The following is a 21,501-nucleotide window of genomic DNA, read 5'->3' on the forward strand; positions in this document are numbered from 1 at the left end:
TCGTTTTGAAAAATTCAAATCTCGTTGCCAATAAAAGCCAATAAAACTCGTAAAATAACTCAAACAAAAAAGTGCTGCTCCGGGTCCGGGTCTGTTGCGGCTGCTCGTTCAAGTGTTTTTGTGTCGCAATGTTGCGGCTTGGCCATAACCCGAGCAACGGTAATGGAGCTATTGAAGAACGTTGACTCCTGACACAAGCGTGTCCAAAGTGCAGCCGAGTGTGCGAGAGTGTGAGACTGAGCGAGTTGAGTGTGAGAGTTTGTGCCTTTTGAGTTGTCATCTATTTAACTGCTGGCTGCAATTCGCTTCAAACTTCAGCTGCTGCGAAGACAACTTCTATTTATAGCAAATTCAGCAAGCGCGTGCCGTAAATAGCATAGGTAATGCATATAGCTGGCGTCTACACCTGTTTCAAATATGTCGACAACAAATGGGGCCACAGTGAATCGGAGTATAAGGAGAGTATATCTTCATGAAACGCATGAAAATCTGCTGAGCACTAAATGTACTAAATGCAAAAACACTTTCTCATAAATCTTTCCATAACAGGATTTGCATTAATCAAGTGTTTCATGTGAGACTATTTACCAGCCCGATCGTTAGGCTTAGCTTAGTTGGCTCACAAATCAATGCAATTGGCAACATTGTGAATGCCGTTTCTCAGTTCAACTTTCACGATTTGCATAGGCAACAGAAGTTTGCCCTGATTTTTCAATTTGCTGATCAATCAACAATAGCAACAACAACAACAACAACAATCGCAATCGTTAGGGTTTAGCATTGCATACTGAATGCAAAATGCTGTTTAGTTTTTCGCCATAAACAACGCATTCTGCATGCAGATGCAGCTCATGACTGGCCCAGCCATTCGACAGTCGACCATCCCACTCTGGGCTCGAGTTAGAGTCCAAGATAGGGAAATTAATATGCGTGCTGCGTGCCTCTTTGCTTGGCTTCTGGTATCAACGGGCATTCCTTGACGCATTGGCCGATATTTGAATTTAACTGCAGGAGAGTTGACTGGCGCTATCGCGATGCCGTCGACCGTCGCGTCGGCCAAGCCAAAAAATCGGCTGCGCTCTTGACAGGCCCGGCCAAGTGGGCGAAAAATGTGGTAACAGTATTCACATCCTTCCACTGCCAGGATGACTCTACGGAAAAAAAGGAGTAGAAGAAAACGCGACAAAAACAATTTCATGCATTCAAATGCCAGCAACTGCACAGCACGACAGCATCCATATATACATAGCTAACAAGTCAGATGTACTTGCAGAGGTAGGTCGAATATTTAATACTCTTACTGTCAGTCTAAACTGTAGGTGAGTCAGCTAAGTATGCATAGCTTTGTCATGCATAGCTCGTATAATCAGCGATTTTATGAAGTACTTAGACTATGCAGACAACCTGCTCATAATATTTGTTCTAAGACTTATTAATTTGTTGATTGTAATAATTCTCCTCTTTCTTATCTTGCATACAAAAAATATAACTTATTTCTCTTGTTTGAGCTTTTCTTTTACTGAAATTATTGTAAGTCTTACAAGACTCGATATTTATATATATTTTAATTTGTATACATTTATTTATATTTATTATTTTATATTATTATATTTATTAATTGTTATATTTATTTGTTTATATTCCATAATTTTCAATATCTTTATATCTTCATCTCTCATCTAATCAAAATAGTTACTAAGTCCCACAGTTAGTGTATGTCGAGTGTATGAGCATTTCTTTATGGCTGGCTGGCAGACGCAGCTGCCCTAACCCTGGCGTTCAAGCTCTCCAAGCAAAAAAAAGAAATGTTGTACAAAATAAAATGTCTCTTTGTTTTTGCACTTTGGCCAAGCGAATCCAACAAAACACATAAATCTTAGCATATGTGCATTAAATTGCTTGCCCGCTCCAAAGAGCAGCAAATATCTAATATAATATATATATATATAAATACATATATAAATAAATGTATATATTTTATTCTAAGCAATCAAGAATGGTCTTCAACTGTTGAAAGCACTTGAATTTTCAATTGTTCTCTATTGGCATTTGCACGAGTTTAGGTTAATTCACACCTTCCCTTTAGCTTCAGTTTGCAGTCTGTCGCTGTCTCTGTTTCTCTGGTTCCTGCCAAAAGCTGTCGACAAACTTAATGACCTGAAAACTTTTCGATAATGTGTGTGTGGGTGTTTGTGTGTGTGTGTAGAAGTGTGTGCGCCTCGTCGCACTTCACACAAAAAAAAGCACAAAAAAGTAAATAGAAGCTAATTTCCAGGAAGGCGATTAGAAAGCGACCAATTTCACTGTGGCAGCAAAAACAAAAGGATTTCCGCTGCCTAAACATTTAACAAAAAAGACGCCAGCGATAAGAGTTAACATATAGTAAATTTCAAATGGGGATTATGCATTTAGCAAACTCAGAGGCTGCTTAAAGTAAATGTAAATTATCAAAAATAGTTAGGATATGGGCTAGAGCAACTAAGACACTTAAGACTTTAGCGACGTATTGGTTTAAAAATTTAATTTAATTAAAAAATGTCTTTTGTGTGAGCTGAAATTTATGACGCATAAAATTTTGAATAAAATAAGGTAAATAAATTAAATTAATTCAAATTAAAACTATATACTCTATTCAAGCTTTACATGCATATTTAATTACTCTAATAAACATATTATATTAAAAAGACTCTGTATTTAAATAACTTAATAAGTTTCAAATCAAGAGTAATGTATATCAAATAAAACTTGCTTAGAATTGATATAAAATAAGAAATTTATAAATATATTAAACATTTATTTATCTATCAAATATCTAAATATTATAAAGATAAATCTCATCATCCAATAATGTTTTTAAAATATATTAATAAAATTTATTTTATATACATTTTTAGATATTTTCAATTTTTATATTAATTTTTTTTTGATTTTCTCCTTTTATATCTTCATATTTTGAAATTTTTTTATTTTAATATAATTTTTTTAAATTTTTATTTCTATATTTTTATATTGTTATATTCCTTCTTCTTATTTTTTATTTCTTCTTTTCTATTTTTTATTTTTCTTAATTTTAATATGTTTTCATCTATTTTAACTCAATTGAAAACTTTAGTTGTTATTTGTATAAGCTATAAAAATATATTTTTGCTGTGCCATTTCAAGTTTCATTCTGTCTCTGCAGAACACACTCAAAATGATTTCACAGTTGTTTTTCTGTTACCCCATTGTAGCCCTGCTGCTGTCCAGCAATTTGGCCAACCAAGTGAAAGCCACGTGACTAACATAAGCAAATACAGTTATAGCCAAGGCAATAGCCACAGCTCGAGTGCTCGAGAGATGTTTTGTTTGGCAAAAATCAAGATGTGTGCAGCATCCAGCAGAAAAAAAAAGAACACCCCTTTAGCTGCAGCCCAGTTAAGAGCGGGACAAAGCGTTGCCAACAAACGTTGTGGCTGTTACTCAAGCCCAAAAGAATTTCGACTCGTATGTTTATCTTTGGCGTGGCCTTTGTCTAGCTGAAGTGGCGCTGTGTAAGTGTGAGTGTGTGTGTGTGTGTTTTGATCCTTTTTGCGCTGTTTTTGGGCTATAAATAAACGTTTAGCTGGTGCGGAAGTACGGCGACAGCAACAGCGCAGCAGTCTGCAATACAGGCTGACCTAAGGGGGCAGAGGTGAGGGTGAGGCAGCAGGTGTGTGGCAGGGGCACGCTTGTTTGTCTAGCGGCAGCACGTGCTGCTGCGGGCTGCGGTCGACACAAGTGTGTGCGTGTGCGTGTGTAACAATTTTTGCACAGCTCGCCTGTTAACTAACGCCCATTAATAGCCACATAATCGAGGCTCAATTAACACTGTGAGCCCCCTGTAAGCTCGCCCCCAACATTGTGGCTTTTATTTAACATGCATTTATTAGAAATTTATTAGCGCATTGCAAATTTTTACAGTGCACATTTTATGAAATTGCATAAAAATTTTATACTGGCGCCACTCGATTTCATAACTCACACAAAGTATTTACACGAGGTGAAGAGTCGAAGTCAACCTCCTCACTTACACTGATTGGCATCGGATGCTGCATTGCGAACCTGTTGACCATTTGCATTTCATTAAGTTTTCGGTTGCTCCTTTGTAAGTTTTTGCGTTCATTTTACTGCCTCATTTAAATTCTAATTTTATGTTTGCGTTTATGCTTTTGTCGAAAGGCAAACACACACTCACACACATGCATTGCTCTATAAAGTTCATCTATCTATTTTTATATCTATTTCGCTGCGGATTTTCCGCTATGCATATTCGAGTATATTCATAATTGTCAAAGACAAAAACTACTTAAGATTGTCATTGAGATAGAGCTTTGAGGCTTTTGCTAAACTCATATGTTTGTGTGCCAAATGCACAAGTAATCTGATGTACTTGCTCTGGTACTTGCTTTTAGGTAGGTAATGTCTCTGTTTATTAACTTTTAATGGTCGCAAAAATAGCTTGGCAGACAATTTGTTTATTATATTATATTAACTTTAATGTAATAGATTTTTTATTGCAATAGGTAAACAAGGTTATAAGGCTGTAGAAAATAGTTACAATATGAAATACTGATGTGCTGTATTGTATCTTAATTTATAGAACTACTTTTATTTTAACTGCAATATAAAATTAAAAAAAAAACTTATGATTTCGAAGTTAAAAGTAATAAAAAAATCCATACATTTAAAATAAAAAATATTAATATAAAAGAAGCTTAAAAAATAATATCTAAAAATCAAAAAGTGTAAATAAATAATTATCCAAAGATTTTGAAGCTAAAAGTGTAAAATCTGATATGTAAAATATATAAAAATAAATAATATCTAAATTTAAAATTTGTAATCTAAAATCTTTTAATTGCTGTTTTTATTTGCAATCTGTCTTATACTAGACAATAAACAAATTTTGTAACTATAATAATTTGAAAGATTAAACATCTATTGAATTTTTAATAAAAAAGTAAAAACTTTTGTGGCACATGTTAAAAACTTTGACCATTCCATTTATTTACAATGTAAAAATAATAAAGTGTATAAATATAAAAGTTCTTAAGAGCTAAACGTGTCTTAATTGTTTATCGTTTGGTTTATTGCAACATTATTTAAAGACTCTGGCCATTCGCTTGCGTTAAAAAGAAATCCAATTCGCTCCCCCTGGCCGACAGATGGTGTCATAAATCTTCTATGCCCAGCGAAAGATTTTTGCGCGGGTAAAAAAGTGAGCTGCACATGTGAATAGGAAAATTCTGAAAATTTAGCTTTTCTTTGCGTATTTGAACGAAAAGAGGAAAATGTTGAAAGCAGAGAGCGAAGAGAGCAGAACGCAGCATGAGAACCGAACATGCAGCAGAGCACGACGCGACGCGACGCTACGCGGCAGCGGCCGAAGCCAGACGATGGTCAAACGAGTTGCAGGTGCGGTGGTAGGGGGCAAATACGCTTGGAGCGCAGCCAGTTGGAATTGCACGCGACAAAGGCGCAGCATGAATATGGGGCTGGCGGGAGGGGCAGGCGATACGGTGTCTGTGGTAGGCGGCGACGATGACGACACAAAAAGGCAGCAGCGACGACAACGACAACGACAACGTCGACAACAGCAACGACTGCTGCCGGCTGAGGGCTGCTGCCGCTGCTGCCTGGCTGACTGCGAGCAGTCGTCAGTCAGTTGGCCAAGAAACTGGTAGCGTCGGTGTTGTGAGCCAACAAAAGGCTGGCAGCTGGCAGCTGGGCAGCTGGCACAGTCACCGGCTCTGCCACTGCCACGAATGCTGTGTGTGTTTGTTGGCCATAGGGCACGGGGCAGCACTTTGGATTGGCTTTGGCTTTGACTTTTGAGCGACGCGTAGCCAGCCAAGAAAAGTGGCCAGCCAACCAGTCAGTCAGCCAGCCAGCCAGCGAGCTAGCCAGCCAGCCAGCCAGCCAGCCAACAACAGCAATTACTGGCCAAGAGGTGGTGATGGTAAAGGTCCAAGATGATGAGAACGCGCCAAAAGCCGTTGCCAAAGCAGCGCAGGATGACAGTGAAGGAATATATTTTTTGGCCGCAAACGCAGTTTGATTAGCCAAGTCAAACAGTGGTTTGACCCTGGCCAAGATCGCCGCAATGGACGCCAATTGACAGCCAGGCACACACTCACACACACACACATACACATGGATTGGTACAGTGGTGCAGTGGAGCAGCAGCAACAAGAGCAGCAGCCGCTTCGCAGGATGCGTTCGTCTCGATTATACAGCTAATAAAAACAAACAATAACAACAACAAAAACAAATAAAAAACGTGTCGCGCCGCAACAACAACAACAAATCGCGCTGTGCTATATATGTGTGTGTGTGTGTGCGTGTGTGTGAACCTTTTGAGCTGACCAACGTGCGCCGTCAACTTTGTGGCCAGTGCCAAAAATCGAGGTGCGCCAATGGAGCAACTGGCGTGAAGCCCAAAAAAAGAATGCAGAACCAGCAGCACCAGCAGCAGCAACAATTGCTGCTGCAGCAACAGCAACAACATCAAGCCTTGTTTTAGCTGGCCGCTAATGATTTGCAATGCCCGCAATGAATATTGGCGTAAAGCAAACGCGTGCGAAACCTCAAAGGATGCGCATCACGCGCAGAGGTAGCTACGAATATCAAGCATACGCAGCGTGCAACACAACTCAAAATATATATATTATTCAATATGAAAATACATAAAACTTAACTCAACTTATTAGTAGTGTCTAGTGCTTAAATATCTAAACAATATTTCAATTATTCAACTCTAAAAAAAATAAATAATAAACAAACAAAAATATAGTAGCAAACGTAGTCTTGAATAATTATATGCCAATTATATAATCGATTACAAGCAACTATGATATAATCCAAGACACTTATCTAAACTTTAGTGCAATATCTATATATAAATAATTGATCATATATATATATATATATATATATATATATATATATTCATACAGTTATTATTGGTACTAATTGGTAACTGATAGCACTCGTAGACAATTGAAAAACCAAGTTAATATAAATATTATAATGGAACAACTTAGCTGCGTGGGTTTTGTGCATCGTTGCGAAAGGATTCGTTCATAGTTGGAGCGACAACAGCAGAAGCATTAGCAGGAGAATAACTGAGCTGTTAACAGAGGGCAGAAATGGTGAGTATTAGGGGAGAGGGAAACGGGTATTATTTGAGGGGCTTATATGCATACAATTTTCAAGTGAATATTTGGTTATTTATGTAGTTATTTGATGTATATATATTCGGTATATAATATGTCTTAGCTGCTCACAATAAAGTGATATTTATATGACGTAAATTTAAGATTAAGTACCTTATACAAGAAGTGCATTTCATATAAATCTACTAAGGTAGCCAAACTATACCCTTAAATATCGTTCATTCATATAAACGGCTCTCAATTGATTCCTCTTTTAACTTTGATAAAACTTAAAAAAAATACTTGTTGAGGTTAGCCATGCATTTTGCTGCCTGTTACATATATTTGTATATATATTTTAAAATATTTTTTGATTTTAAATCTTGAATAAACATTTTTTCCCATACTTTGTCATATTTTCTATATGAAACAACAATAAATTATCAATTTCATTTTTTTTTTCTGCTCTAAACATAAATTTATCTTAGGTAGTTGTTTAAAAAATATATTATATTATAAAAATATATTATAATATATATTTTAGAAAAGCTACAGACTTAACTATTAATATTGTAGTTAAACTTTCTTCGTTTTTACTTAAGCTAGACCATTTTTTTCATAGAATTTATGTATCAGATCATTTTTTTGAATAACTACAGAAAGTAATTATAAAATTGAGGAAGTCAATAAAAAATTTCAATTTAATTAATAATAATACTTACTATTAATGTAATTTATTGAAATTGTAAAAAACATTTATCTTAAAGTAAAAAAACTGGTTAAACTTAAGCTATTAAAAACCTATCATATCGGCACTATCTTAATGCTCGCAGCTGTCACCACAAGAAGATCAGCCCACAAATGTGCCGCTTGTACCACTTCATCCCCACCCTCACCCTCCACTCGCATCTAAGCCAAGTTGGCAAAGGCAAAAGCCAACAGTCTGGCGCCACATAAATAAGCAAAATGCAGCACAAAATGACATGTTAAATGCGTCATATGGTGAGAGGGGGCAATCAGTTGGGGTAGGCGTAAGAGTTACGTTTAAGACATACAATTTATAGGCTCTGCAAAAATGCCAAAGCATACAGCACGCCCCCCAACCAAACACCGTCCTCATTCACCCTCAAGGCCGCAACTTGTATTTATTAGGGGTTCATAACTAGAGAGCATTAGACACAGATTTCACCCTTGCCCAACAGCAGCTACACTTATTCGATCTGGTGCTGGTTCAATGCACAGACGCCGCCACAGAGTGCACAGACATAAAAATATTATATATGGTCCAGAACCCGAACAAGTGCCTCCCAAAAGTGCCGAAATTGTAACCCTAAGCCAAATGAGACTTCACGTGAAAGTCATTAATTTATGGTCAGTGTTCAACAAAGGAAACATCTAAAGAGTAAATCAAATGCAGACCAATTAATATTTTTAAATACTCGAACATGCGCTTGTTTTTCAATTTTTAATGTTTTAATTTATGAGCGCAACTGCGGATCACTTTCAATTAGAATCATAGTGAAAAGCGTGTGCATGTCTCAGATACCCTGTAAATATAGTAAATGAGTCGTTTGTATGTTCGTAACAATGCTGAAGATATTGAAGGCGTTTGTGTTAAGAGGGTATAATAAGAGTAAGCTATCGATTGTATTGTTGGAAATGTTATCGAAACATATTTGCCGATATTATCGAAATGATCGTCGATAGCTTTCTTAAAATATAACTATCTTAAAATATATAATATAGAACGAAGAAAAAAATATAAATTAGGAATTTTCTAAAATGCATAAAAATCGATCAACATCGTTAGAAAAACATCCAGAAATCGATTTGTGACTAGAATGTAAGGAAATATGAAGTGACCTAACAAGTGTGATAGATAGATTTATTTGAGCAGTTTCTTAAGTTATTGCCTGATTGCAAAGTTGTGAACATTACAAGGCATCTGCTCGTCGAGCATGCTTCATCTTCATGCCCATTCTGCTGTCTAGAAATTTCCGAGCCATTAAAGCAATTAACAACAGCGGACTGCACTCAGTAAATTAGCTCAAAGGAGCTGCTGGGACTAAAAGTTCCTCAAAACTAACACGAAATTTAATTGTGCGCGCGGTATGCAAAAAGGACATCGGCAGGACATGCGGCGGGCTGGAGCTTGGGCAGCTCGTTTCTTAATGCTTGCGCATTAATTTTCGATTTTTTTCACATTTTTTGTTGTTTTTTTTGGCAATAGTTGAACGTATTTTTTTGTTAGCAGTTGGCATTCGCTGAAAAGGAATTTGTTGACACCAACAATGTTTCGGACATCCTGGCAAATAATTCTTGGCCCGGTCTGCTCCACGCAGCTCAACCCCCACGCTTGGACGGAAATTGGCAACTAAGCCAAGCAGCGAGCGCATTGTGTCCTTTCCTCTTGACTGCCTGCATATGTTTGCCTTGCAGTCTTCGGCTAACAAACAATGGCTGCTGGTCAGCCCCGGCTGGAGTTCACACTTCCTTTTGCCAGTTCTTATCATTCGGGGCAAAAAAGAAGCAGAGATTCTGGCCCGTTTGCATTTGAGCACGTTTCAATGAACGGCCCAAAGATTTATGGCCCGCATTGATTTTATTGATGGCACCCGGTCGCATTTTTAAATAAATCGAAGGCAGCGCGCGACGACAAGCAATTAAAACTAATTGAATCGCCCAAAAAAAAAAAATACCTCAAGGAACATGCAATGTGACAAATAGTTGCAAATAAACGACTCGCCTGAGAATGGCCATTTAGACACAACTAAAGCGCATTTCATGTTTATGGTTCGTCGGCGTGTTAAATGTAAATTTTTGCCAAATCTGTGAACGGGCTGAAAAGATTTTAGGGAATAAGCTAAGCTCAAGGCATATAAGCTTTGTATAAATATATTTAGGAAAAGTAAATAGCTATGGAAAGAGTTGGTGAAATCTCTCTATTTGAAAATCAAAATAACTAAAGATGGTTATGGATAGAAGATAGATTAGAGAAGCTTATAGCTTAAATTACAGCTTAAATAGTAATATAGATGAAGATGACTGACATGAAAACAAAATTAACTTTTAACTAACAAATCTGACTTTGCATAGAGCTTTCATTCCATTCTATTCCAAAGCCAATTGAAACGAATCTGTCTTCGCTGCATCTTTATAATCAAACTTTGCATCGAACAACAATATACCCATTTCTTTCAAATTCATAAATACTTAAAGCTTCTCATTGCTTTTGACTGATATTCAATTGCCGTTGCCCCAGCATCATCGAAGCCAGCAAGTGCCATTCGCATTGTCTGTAGAAATTATGTTTTGGGTGCAGAAGTCAGTTGCCATAATTTTCGTTGGCGTAGACATGGCAAATAAAACAAACAAACAAATAAATCGCCAAATTATTATTTGGTCCTATGCCTCCTGTCTACTGTCTCCCGGCTTCAGCCGGCAGCCTTCAGCTGCCACCCAAAATAATTTTTATGCGGCGCTTCAGCAAAACTTTGTCTGCTGCGCTGCCATTGTCCAGTCATAATGATTTACTCGATTTGCATATTTTTGCACTTAGAAAAATGCACAAACGATTTTTCATTTTCTTGAAAACTTATTAGTGCGGCGCGGCGAGCCTTTGATGACCAAAAAGGGAAGTTGACTTTGGCTTTCTATTTTTCAAAAATATTTTTTATTTTCCCTTCGTATAATGATGCCTGGCCACCTATTTGCTATGCATGGGTTTTGGTGGCTGCCATGGCGTATACATAGTTTGAGGCTAACATTGCGTATACGCCCTGGTGTCGCATTCGTCTAGCGCGCTCTGTCTGCAATTTGCAGCGCCTACAAGTCTGCTGCAGCAAATTTCTTGGTACAGCTCCAAGACATTCTCACTTCCTGCTCACGAATTTGGCACACATTGCCAACGACTGGAAGACAGCAACAAAACATAAACATAGACGCAACTGCGTCTGGCTGCCAACTTGGCAGTCGCAGCAACAGCAGCAGCAACGCATCCTGCGTGTGTATGTGTGGAATGCGAGAGGCTCGTGTCGAGTTGGCCGCTGGCCACTGTTGTTGGGCGGGAGGCGCCACTTGGCACTCTCATTATGATTTTAATTGCTGACACACACAAACAGCTTTTTGACGAGTTGCCCAGTTTGACAACGTCATCAGTTGTTGTTGTGCCTGATCGTTTATTGGCCAACAGCATTTGGCTTTGGCAACAGGTTTCCAATTATCATGATTATGATTATAAGTAGATATAAATATATACATATATATATATATATATATATATATGTAATGACGCTTTGATTGGCTCGACCTTGACCAAGAGAAAATTGTTGGCCATCGTCAACGACTTGTAAAATTTATTGGCCAATATTCAGGCAAATTTTATGTTTTGGCTCACTGTCCGCTGCTCGCCTTTTTGGCAGCAGTTAATATTTAAGTTTTGTTTGCCAATTTCCTCAGATTTTGCTATTTGTTAGTTGCGATTGTTGTTGTTGTTGTTTTTATTGTTGTTCGCATTTGTTTATTTGTTTTGATTGACATTCGCTTGCCTCAGTTGTTGACGCGTCGTCGTTGGCGAAAGTTGCCGTGCCGCTAAAATTCCCTTAGCTTAACTGGAGCTTACCGCTGGCCACTGGGGCACACACACACACAGCAGCTGGCACAACAAACAAAAATGTAAGCGCTTTTGCTAGGCAATTTTATTTTTGCTTTTGTTTTTCTTGTACGTCTTAAGTTTTAGTTTCGTACAAAAATGTCTGCAAAAACAAATTAAAAATAAGAAGATAATGCCTAAGTGCTCTGTGTGCATCTGCATTTATTGTATACTAATTAATACGATTAATCATATCCTAAGAAATGTCTAAAAATAGTTTTGTGCTCGCTGTAATTATATAAAAATACAATAGGGTTTTCGTGTTTGCTGTATGTTGTTAAATAAATATGATTTAGTTTTTTTTTATGTAAACAAATATTGTGTTTAATTTATAATATAAATTAAATATTTTAAAAATTATTTAACAAGATCAAGGAAACAAATTTATATAATATAATATAAATTACAGTAGAAAATCATGTAAAATAAAACCTTGTTAAGAGTCTTGTTTAAAGACTTGTAAAATAACCTTCATGAAGTATTTAAGTATAGATAAATATTTATAAATTTAAATTTAAATTTAATATCTTACTTGCTTAGTTTATTTACTATTCAGATCTTTATCTTTATTTTAAAGCTAACTTAAAACATGTATATATTATATAGCTGACATTAAAAAAAATAGTTAAGAGTTTTATTTCTTAAAGATATTTATAAAATACTAAATATAGTAAATAAATCATATATATATTAAATATATTTAAGCTAGCATAGCTAATTTAATTTAATATATCTTCTAGAATCATTTTTCGTATAAATTCATTTCGTTGTGTACTCAACAGTTCCTATACTTTATTTAAATAAATTCGTTTATATAAGTTAACTATATTTATAGTATAGTTTGTAACATTCCTTAAGGTAATTAACATAGTGCCAATGGACATTTCTTGCTCAACTTCTGGCAGAAATGTATAAACAATTATTTGTTCAAGATTACAAACTTGTGCTTAGGCCAATTTAACAATAATACTAAAGCAATTAATTAACTATAATTAATTTGCTTAGCTAAACATATATATAATCGTGTACATGGTGTTTCGTATCTATTTAATGAACAGCTCTCGTATTTTGAAGTGACAGCTTCTGTCTTACTGCATCGCATTGGCATCTTCAAGGTATACGTGCAAAATGAGAAAAAATCTAATTAAAACTAAGAAAAACTAGCACTAATTACAATTTGTGCTGCCGTCGCCACCGCCGCCGCCCTATAGACAGCATTCAAAATACATAGGATCGGGCAAAAACAGCCAAAAAAATAAATAAAAACCAAACTAACAAAATGATGAAGCACTGAAATAGATTAGGCGAAAATATACCAACAGACAACTGCACGTTTGCTCTAACTGTATAATCTTTGTCTCTACATCTCTATATGTAGTTATGTATATATATATATACATATATATATATATGAATACATCTGTATCTGTGTCCGATTCTCTATGTGATATACGAAAATAGAAGCGACGGCGACGATAGTCGCGCGTTTTCAACGCGTCTTTGCCCGCGTCAATTGCGCGTCATCGCCTCGGCTCGTCTCGCCGCTCCTCGATGTGGTGCGGTGTGGCTTGCCTTGCAGATAGATCGTCCGACAGTATATAGCATCAGGAGCGGTCCAAATACTATTTATATTTTTTTTTTTTTTTTTTTTTTTTTTTTTTTTTTTTCGTTTTTATTTCTTTATTTTGTTGCAGCTTATTGTCTTAGACTCTATAGCGCATTTAGCTCTAAACCTTAACTAATGGGAGGGCAGATATGCCAATTATTCTGCACTTGTAGCTACTATCTTAATTAGTTCTAATATTGTCTAGAGGATGCAATCTCTTCAGTCTTCGCCTATTGTTGTTTATAGCCAGGTTGCTTGCGAGATGGTTAGGATGCGCTGCAAGTCTGTCCGCGTATCTTGAACTGTGTCGCCCAATGAGTTCAGCAACTGTGGGAATTGCTAAATCCCTATGTAAGACTGAGTTTCTTACAAACCAGCTGGCTCCAGTCCATCTGCGTAGTGCTTTATTCTGCAGGGTCTGAATTTTGTTCCTTGTAGTCTTCGCCGAGGAGCCCCATAGAGAGATACCATATACGAAGGTTGGGACAACTATTGCCTTGTAGATGGCGGCCTTGCTGCTGTAAGACAACTTGCTTGAAGCTCTCAGCATCCAGTCGAGGGTTTTTAGCTTGCTTTTGCATTTTGAGGTTACTTGACTTATGTGCGCTTTAAAAGTCAGCCTTCTGTCAAGAGTGATACCAAGGTACTTTACTTTTGAGGCTTTGGGAATAGTGGGCCCCAATGCAACGCTTGGGCAATCTCCTCTTCTAGTGGCGAAGGTAGTATGTACAGACTTTTGTGCATTAATGGTGATACACCACCGTTTTGCCCAGCGTCCGAAAGAGTCCAGATATTTTTGTAGTGAGTCTGAAGCTTCTTGCGCAGATACGTGACGTGATAAGATGGCGGTGTCATCTGCATAGGTCGCTATGAGTACTGCATCTGTACTTCCTATATTTGGCTCGGGAGTTGGCATATCTCCTGTGAATAAAGTATAAAGTGTTGGGCCTAGAACACTACCCTGTGGTACTCCAGCCATAATTGGTCTAGTCAAGGATACTGTTTGCCCCCTTGACACTTGGAAGGTTCTTCCAATAAGGTATGAGGATAGCAACGCGAAAAATGGGGCTGGAAGGGTGGTCCTCACTTTCTGCAGCAGTCCCAGGTGCCAAACTCGATCAAACGCCTGTTTGATGTCTAAAAAGACGGCAGAGCAGTACATCTTTTCTTCAAAGGCTCCAAGGATATGGTGCACAACTCTGTGAACCTGTTCCGGTGTTCCATGCTGTCTCCTGAAGCCAAACTGATGGTTTGGAATGGCCTCCTGGCGTCCCAGATGTGTCAGTACTCGTTCCAGAAATATTCTTTCGAATATTTTGGAGAGTACTGGCAACAGGCTAATTGGTCTGTACGACTCAATTTCTCCCACGGGTTTGCCAGGCTTAGGAATCATCACAATCACGGCGCGCTTCCAGCAGGCTGGAAAGTGCCGGATGCGGAGCATGGCGTTGTACACCATAGTTATGTAGTCTATGGTGGAGTCAGGCAGTGCTCTAAGGACTCTGCCGTTTATTAGATCATATCCAGGGGATTTTTTTGCCTTCACTCTTCTGATGTGTTCAAGAACCTCTTCTTTTGTACATCCAGTTATCTGGTCTTCAGCTGGGAGGGGCGAGAGAACGATGTCTTCTGTTGCTTCGATTTCTGAGGCCTCTGCGGTAATCACCGGCGTGAATTGGTCTTGAAGGTGGTTTGCAAAAGCCTCAGCTTGAGCTTCGTCTCCAATGTGCCAGGAACCAGAAATGCTCCGAATGGGATGACGTCGTATTGGCTGCCGTTTGAGCTTTCTTGTAAATTTCCATAATTGAAACTCTGCGTCAGTGGGCGATTCAGCTCGTACCAGCGCATCGCTGATACACCTCTTTTGAAGCAGGGCGAGAGCAGCTTTAAGATGCCTCGTGGCTTCGTTGTACATGGATTTGGCATCAGGCGTGCGTAATCTTAACCAGCGTCTCCTGGCCCATCTTTTGTGTATTAGTAGGTGTTGGGCCTCCAAGGTGAGGGGGATGTTGTACGGAGACTGTTGTCTTGTTTGGCAAGATGGTGGGGCGGCTTGGTGCGCAGCTTTGACTATTTCTTCCTGCAGTTTGTTTGCTGCGTAGTCCACGTCTTCAGGAGTGTTAAGTTCCATTTCTATGTGCAAAGAGTAATGGAGCTCGCGCCTAAAGACTCCTAAATCTGATCCTGCTGGCAGTAGTTGTTTCCTAATGGGCAAGGGCTGTGGCTGCGCGTGGATTGTGACTATTAGTGGCAGGTGGTCAGAGGATAGGTCCAAGGATTCTTCAATGGTCAATTGCCGGTCACAGATGCCTTTGTAGACAGCGAAGTCGATTGCCGAGGGCCTGTGTCCATTAATTGGGTAACGGGTGGGGGCTCCAGTCGCCAATATGCTGAATTGTAAGTTTTGAATCGCCTCAAATATGACTTCTCCGCGACGATTCGCACTATTGCTTCCCCAAAATGGGTGCCATCCATTCCAGTCGCCGCCGATGAGGGTCTTATTCAACCTTTGGCCTAGAACCTGTTCCATGTGATGATCACACAGACCAGTGTTTGGCGGAAGATAAATTGACGCAACTTCGATCGCTCCAATAGACGTAGGCAGGGTGATGGCTGAGACCTGCATTGTTGCGTTGCAAATTGGCAGTAAAGGTGTATGCGGTATTGTTGCTCGTATGAGGATTGAGGATCCACCAAAGCAGTTTGCTCCTTCACCATGAGCCTGATAGTGTTCGTATCCGAAAATTTGTGTAGTGGGGCACTCATGAGTTTCTGTTATTAACATTATATCTATGTTTTCTTGTGAGAGAAACGCAGCCAGTTCCTGAGTCTTGTTTCTCAGGCCATTGGCGTTCCAGATACCCACACGTAAAGCCATTATTTGTAGGCAAGCTTGGTTATGATGGCCATTAAACTGTTTAGCATGGTTGCTTGTTGGGATTGTACTTCTCGCATCGCTTTGAGCTCGGCATTAATTGCGTCAAACTGACGTTGTTGTTGCTGAAGCATTTCAGTGAACAAAGTGTCACTTGTGGTATTCTTATTTGACGGTCCACCTCTAGCGGCCTGTGCGTAAGAAACACCACTAATAGGCGTTGCAAAGCTCGTGGCTTGGGTAATGCTCCGGGGCCTTGTAATTTCGGAAGCAGTACTCGGACCCGTAGACGGTGTTTGTGTGGGACTCCTTTTTTGTGCTGGGGATTGCAATTTGCGCAACCGCTTGTATACTTGGCAGCCCTTATAGTTGGCTGGGTGCTGTAACTCACAGTGCACACAAGTTGGTGCCTGGTCCTTTTCGCGGGTGCAGTCTTTGGATGCGTGTTTCCCGGCGCAACGCACACATCTGGGAGCTTTGTGGCAGTAGCGTTGTGTGTGTCCAAATTCTTGACAGCGATGGCATTGTGTCAGGTCGTTGTATCTTCTTGGCAGTTCCACTGTGCAGCGTTGCCTGCAGACAACTCGAATGTCCAAAATTTCTTTGTTGTTGGGGGCCTGAGCCACGTCAACAAAAAATATATTTAGCGGTGTTTTGTCCATACGGCTCAGTGGGTTGTGCACATTTGTAATTGTGTGGCCTTTGGTTTCCAATTCCTTTTTAATTAGTGTTGTATCAGTGCTGGAGTGAAGCCCTTTGAACACGACTCTATATGGTTTGTCCTCCTTAAGCTGGTAGCAGTGGAACTCCAATTCCAGCTTAGTAAAGTGGTCTATAACTCTGCGATAGTCCTCACTGCATTGGGTTAATACACCTATGTTATTCTTCTTTGGCTTAATTACGTATGATTTAGCATCAATTACTTTATCTATTATCTGTTGAAGTAGGGCCACAGACTTGATGTTTGGACACCATATGGGGGGCGGACGAGGTTTCGGAGTAGTTTGCTGGTCGGTCAATACTGGGGCTTCTGGAGCTACAGGTGATTCGCTGTAGTCTTCATCTTCTTCTACGAGCAGTGAAAATCGATTTTCTGATATTAATGCTGCATTGCTGGTGCTTGGTTCGTCGAAGATGAGCCTTTTCTTGATGGTTTTTGGTGAATTTGGCTGTTTACGTTTCGTGTTTTTGTTGTTAGTGATGCCTTGCACGGAGGCGATATCTATTTTTGAGTTTATTGGCATGATGGAGGCTTGCCTATTTGCCATCACAACGTTAAGCTGGGCTTGCATTTCTGCATTTACCTTTACAGCTGTAGCGAGGTTATTGACATTAGATGTCATCGCGGATTGTGCTTTTGAGTGCAGGCGCACTCGCGCCAAGCGACGAAATTTCGTAAATTGCAATTAAAGCAATTGAGTTACGCGGAAGCAAGCGATAAGAAAACGCTGCGTGTGCGGTTTTTGTTGCTGTTGCGTTGAAGAATGCACCGCAAAGTTCTATTTTTAGAACTCTGCAGCAGTAGAGCTTAAGCGAAGGCTGTTCGAATTCACGTCTTTACAGGTCGAACGACTGATCGCGATTGTGACTATTTATATAGATAAGATATATTGGGTATATATGCGGGCATGTACCGCTTATGTGGTATATAAGGGCCTTCTGGCGACAGTTCTGCGCAATTTTGTTGTTTTTGGTCTGTGCCTTTCGCTTGTCGATCTTCGGAACCCGTCAAGTGTGTCCGAAAATAGCAAGGTAAATGAAAAATCTACAAACAAATAAGAAAATCGAAAATCAACCAAAATACATAAAAGTAAAACAAAGAGCAAAGAAAATCACCCAAGAAAATTGGGAAAACAAAAAATCCGCTTTTAGCTGCCGAGCAAAATAAATAAAAGCAAATTCGCAGCGACGAAAAATAGTTGAAAAAATATACAAAAATCCAAATTTGTTTAAAACGTCAAAGATTGGGGCACTTTTTGCGTCGTCCGTGAAACATGCTATATAGATCACAGAACCCAATCTCTTATATGTTGTATGTATATATTTATATACGTGTTATATATAAGACAAATATGCAAAATGTGTGGCATTTTTATATGTCTGATAAAATGGTCTGGTTTTTATTAATAATTATCAAATGTTAGATGAATGCAAAACAAATGTTTTTCAATTTTTTATGAATCCATTAATTTTAAAATGTTTAAAATAAATTATTTTGTAAATAACAAAAATATAGTAAGAAAATTTTTTAAATTAAATATATTTATTTTTTTTATGTAGAATACGTTTTTTAAAATATATTATAAATTGGAAATCAAAAAATTAATTATTGTTAACATCTCTTAACCGTTTTCTCAAGTACGTCTTTATTAAGTTAAATGTTAACGTGACTCGTAATTGTATAACAGTTAATATATCAGCTAATAAACTGTTCGCACAACAGTTAATATAACAGTTGATATAAACGTTCATATAACAGATAATATTATTATAACATTTAATATAACCGTTTAGATAATAATTTATAAAACAGTTTGTCTGTACATTGCAGAGATTTCATTTTAATTGAGCCTAAGCTAAAATACAAATAGTATTTATAAGAGTATATATATACAGTAGTATCTGAAACTCCAAAACCTCCGAGTTATATAAGCTGTAAGACCCAATTAAGTTCAGAAAGTATTATACACTTTTATCAAAGCTATTTTTAAATTTACACATATACGCAAAAGTTAACAAATCTTCACACCTGATGTCAGGGAAAGACTGTTTCCTTTGTGACTTGTCTTGCATAATACCTGAGAGACCGCCCAGCTTGCAAACTTGTCTGTCATATTTGACACGCTGTTATTTTTAGCCAAGTACTTTGGCTGTTCATTCGCTCAGCGAATGAATAATGTGCAAGGCGCAGTCTGTTAAATGTTAGTTATCTACTATATTAAATAATACTCGATCGTAAATCACAGGAGTAGGAACTCAGCAGCTGTTCAATTGGCAATTAGGGCTAAGTGTTGCCATTCTCAAGAGTCAATAAATCAGATATAATTAACACGTGTGCGAAGATGTTGGTAGTGATGAGGTGCGGCCTGGAATGGTTTGGATATCTTGTGGTCTCAATTGGCAGCTGTTCAATAGCACAGTTCCGAGCGACTCGTCATCAGCCCTGACCTCAGTTAACTAACCAAGCGAAGTCATTAAGTGTGCGTGTGTCTGTGTGTGTGTGAGTGGGGAAGCCAAGATCGTCGGCCCAGAATTTGCTGGCAGACAGTTTGTCTGCCCATCCAGAAACTTATTGGCAAAACTCCATGATCATAAATTATGCAGTCCAAATTTGTTTACGCGCCAACGCGGCAGGTGGCGCTTTAATTACAGTGTAGAGGCATTTCCTATGTGTCGGTGTGTGTGTGAGTGCTTGGGGAAATCCCAGGACGGCTGCCAAGATTCCTCAGCACGCAGCAGCATTACGCAACAACAGAACTTGAGAGTGAAAAAAGTTCATTGCCATTGAGATTCTTTGGAAGCGAGCGTGAGAAAATCTTTCGAGATTTTGGCAAGCTACCATCTTGGCAAGCGCCCATTCCCATCGTTGCGTATTGGTCTGAGAGATCCCAACCCGCACTGCCCGCACAATTGTCGCCCCTTACCAAGCCCGTCGAGGGCTGAGAAGTCCAAAAGCCGTGACGTATTCGATGGGCCGAATCATAAGAATGCCATAAAATCAATCAATAGGAAATTTAGAGAGAACTATTATTTTATTTACTAACTTTTATGATATGCAATTAAAGGTTACTTAAATATTAATAAGTTTTCTGGCTAACATATATATACGCATAATTGAAAATCATTTGCTATTTCTAAATGTATATAATCAAGTAGATTAAGATTAGGTATAAGTAAAAACCAACTGATACTCTTTCTGTAAATGTCCTTATTTACATTGGTTTCTCATGCAATTCTTAGCAATTTTCATTTACAACTTTTAACTATATATGCATAAAATATATAATATTTATAAAAATAATATAATATATTTTATATAATATATTATAAATATATATATATATATATACATTTTATATTGTATTTATCTTCTATTAAATAAAGTTCTTGCTTGCATATAAACATGTCCATACACCTTTGCTCCTTCCACTTACATTCGCTGACTGAGCTTACTCACACTCTTTCTTTCTCCTTCTATCTTTACAGCGATGCGTTAAAGGAGCCTCGTTGGCCAATTGGCAGCCACGGCCGCTGCAGCTAGTCCTCGGTCTGACCAGCCAATGGCAGCGCGGCGGTTGAAAGTTCAAGTCGGCTGCAGGCAGCGTAATGCACTTGGCAAACGTTCAAAGCGAACAGCAAGTGGCACACACACACACACATGCAGACATGCACACATACACTCACACAGCCATTGGGAAAGCGAGCTGTGATTGCTGGGCTCACACGCGCATGAGGAAAATGTTGATAATAAATCACGCATACGCCTGTTGGCACAGCAAGAACTATGCTCCTTCGAAAGTGCTTGTGTGTGTCCCTGTGTGAGTGTGCCTCAGTGTGTGTGTGTGTGCGAAGACTTGCACAGGCTGTTGGCCAACTGCAGTGCGCTGCTCGTTTTTAGACCGGCTCGAGCGAACGTTGGCCGCAAGACAATTGCACGAACGATGCCTTCTTTGCAGGCAACGCATTGGCCGGACGAAATGCGCCCGAACGACCAATCAGAGCGCAGCTAGTGCGCAACGCCCTTGGCCAAGCATAACTCGGCGCCAACCAACTCAGCGATGCCAGGACCTAACGCTAAATAACATTATGTATATATAATTTTTTGATTTTATTTTTTATTTCTTAGCTATTGTAAGTCATTTGCCCAAAGCCTACGCCCACGGAACAACAGCTAGAGTGGGCTTTCAATACCTTATCTATGAATATATGATATACGATATATGATATTTAGACTATTACTTAAGAACTTCAAATATGACGATTGCAAAATGCGTAAGAAAAGAAAGATTAATAAAAAGTTGTAAAGCTTCCGAGCGGCACGCAAAAAAAAATTGTTGCTTATATTGATCTAACAGTCATTACTATTGCAGTGTTATGAGTATGCCGCCAATTCAAAGTCTTGGTAATTAAAATAAGTTTTCTTTAGCCGGCAAAGAACTTGCGACCGACGGAGATATTTGGTTGAAGACCAAACTAG

At 38.6% G+C, this 21,501-nt stretch overlaps 1 long non-coding RNA gene across 1 annotated transcript; it reads left to right on the plus strand.

Annotated features, from left to right (window-relative positions):
• The first annotated feature begins 6,963 nt into the window (after positions 1-6,963).
• Positions 6,964-20,947, plus strand: LOC111601164. Its single transcript, XR_002751525.2, has 2 exons — positions 6,964-7,169; positions 20,511-20,947. It is a non-coding gene; the product is annotated as an uncharacterized LOC111601164 (long non-coding RNA).
• The last annotated feature ends 554 nt before the right edge of the window (positions 20,948-21,501 follow it).

This window comes from Drosophila hydei, unplaced genomic scaffold (assembly GCF_003285905.1).
Source record: "Drosophila hydei strain 15085-1641.00,03,60 unplaced genomic scaffold, DhydRS2 tig00008114-arrow-pilon, whole genome shotgun sequence".
NCBI classification, from domain to species: Eukaryota; Metazoa; Arthropoda; class Insecta; order Diptera; family Drosophilidae; genus Drosophila; species Drosophila hydei.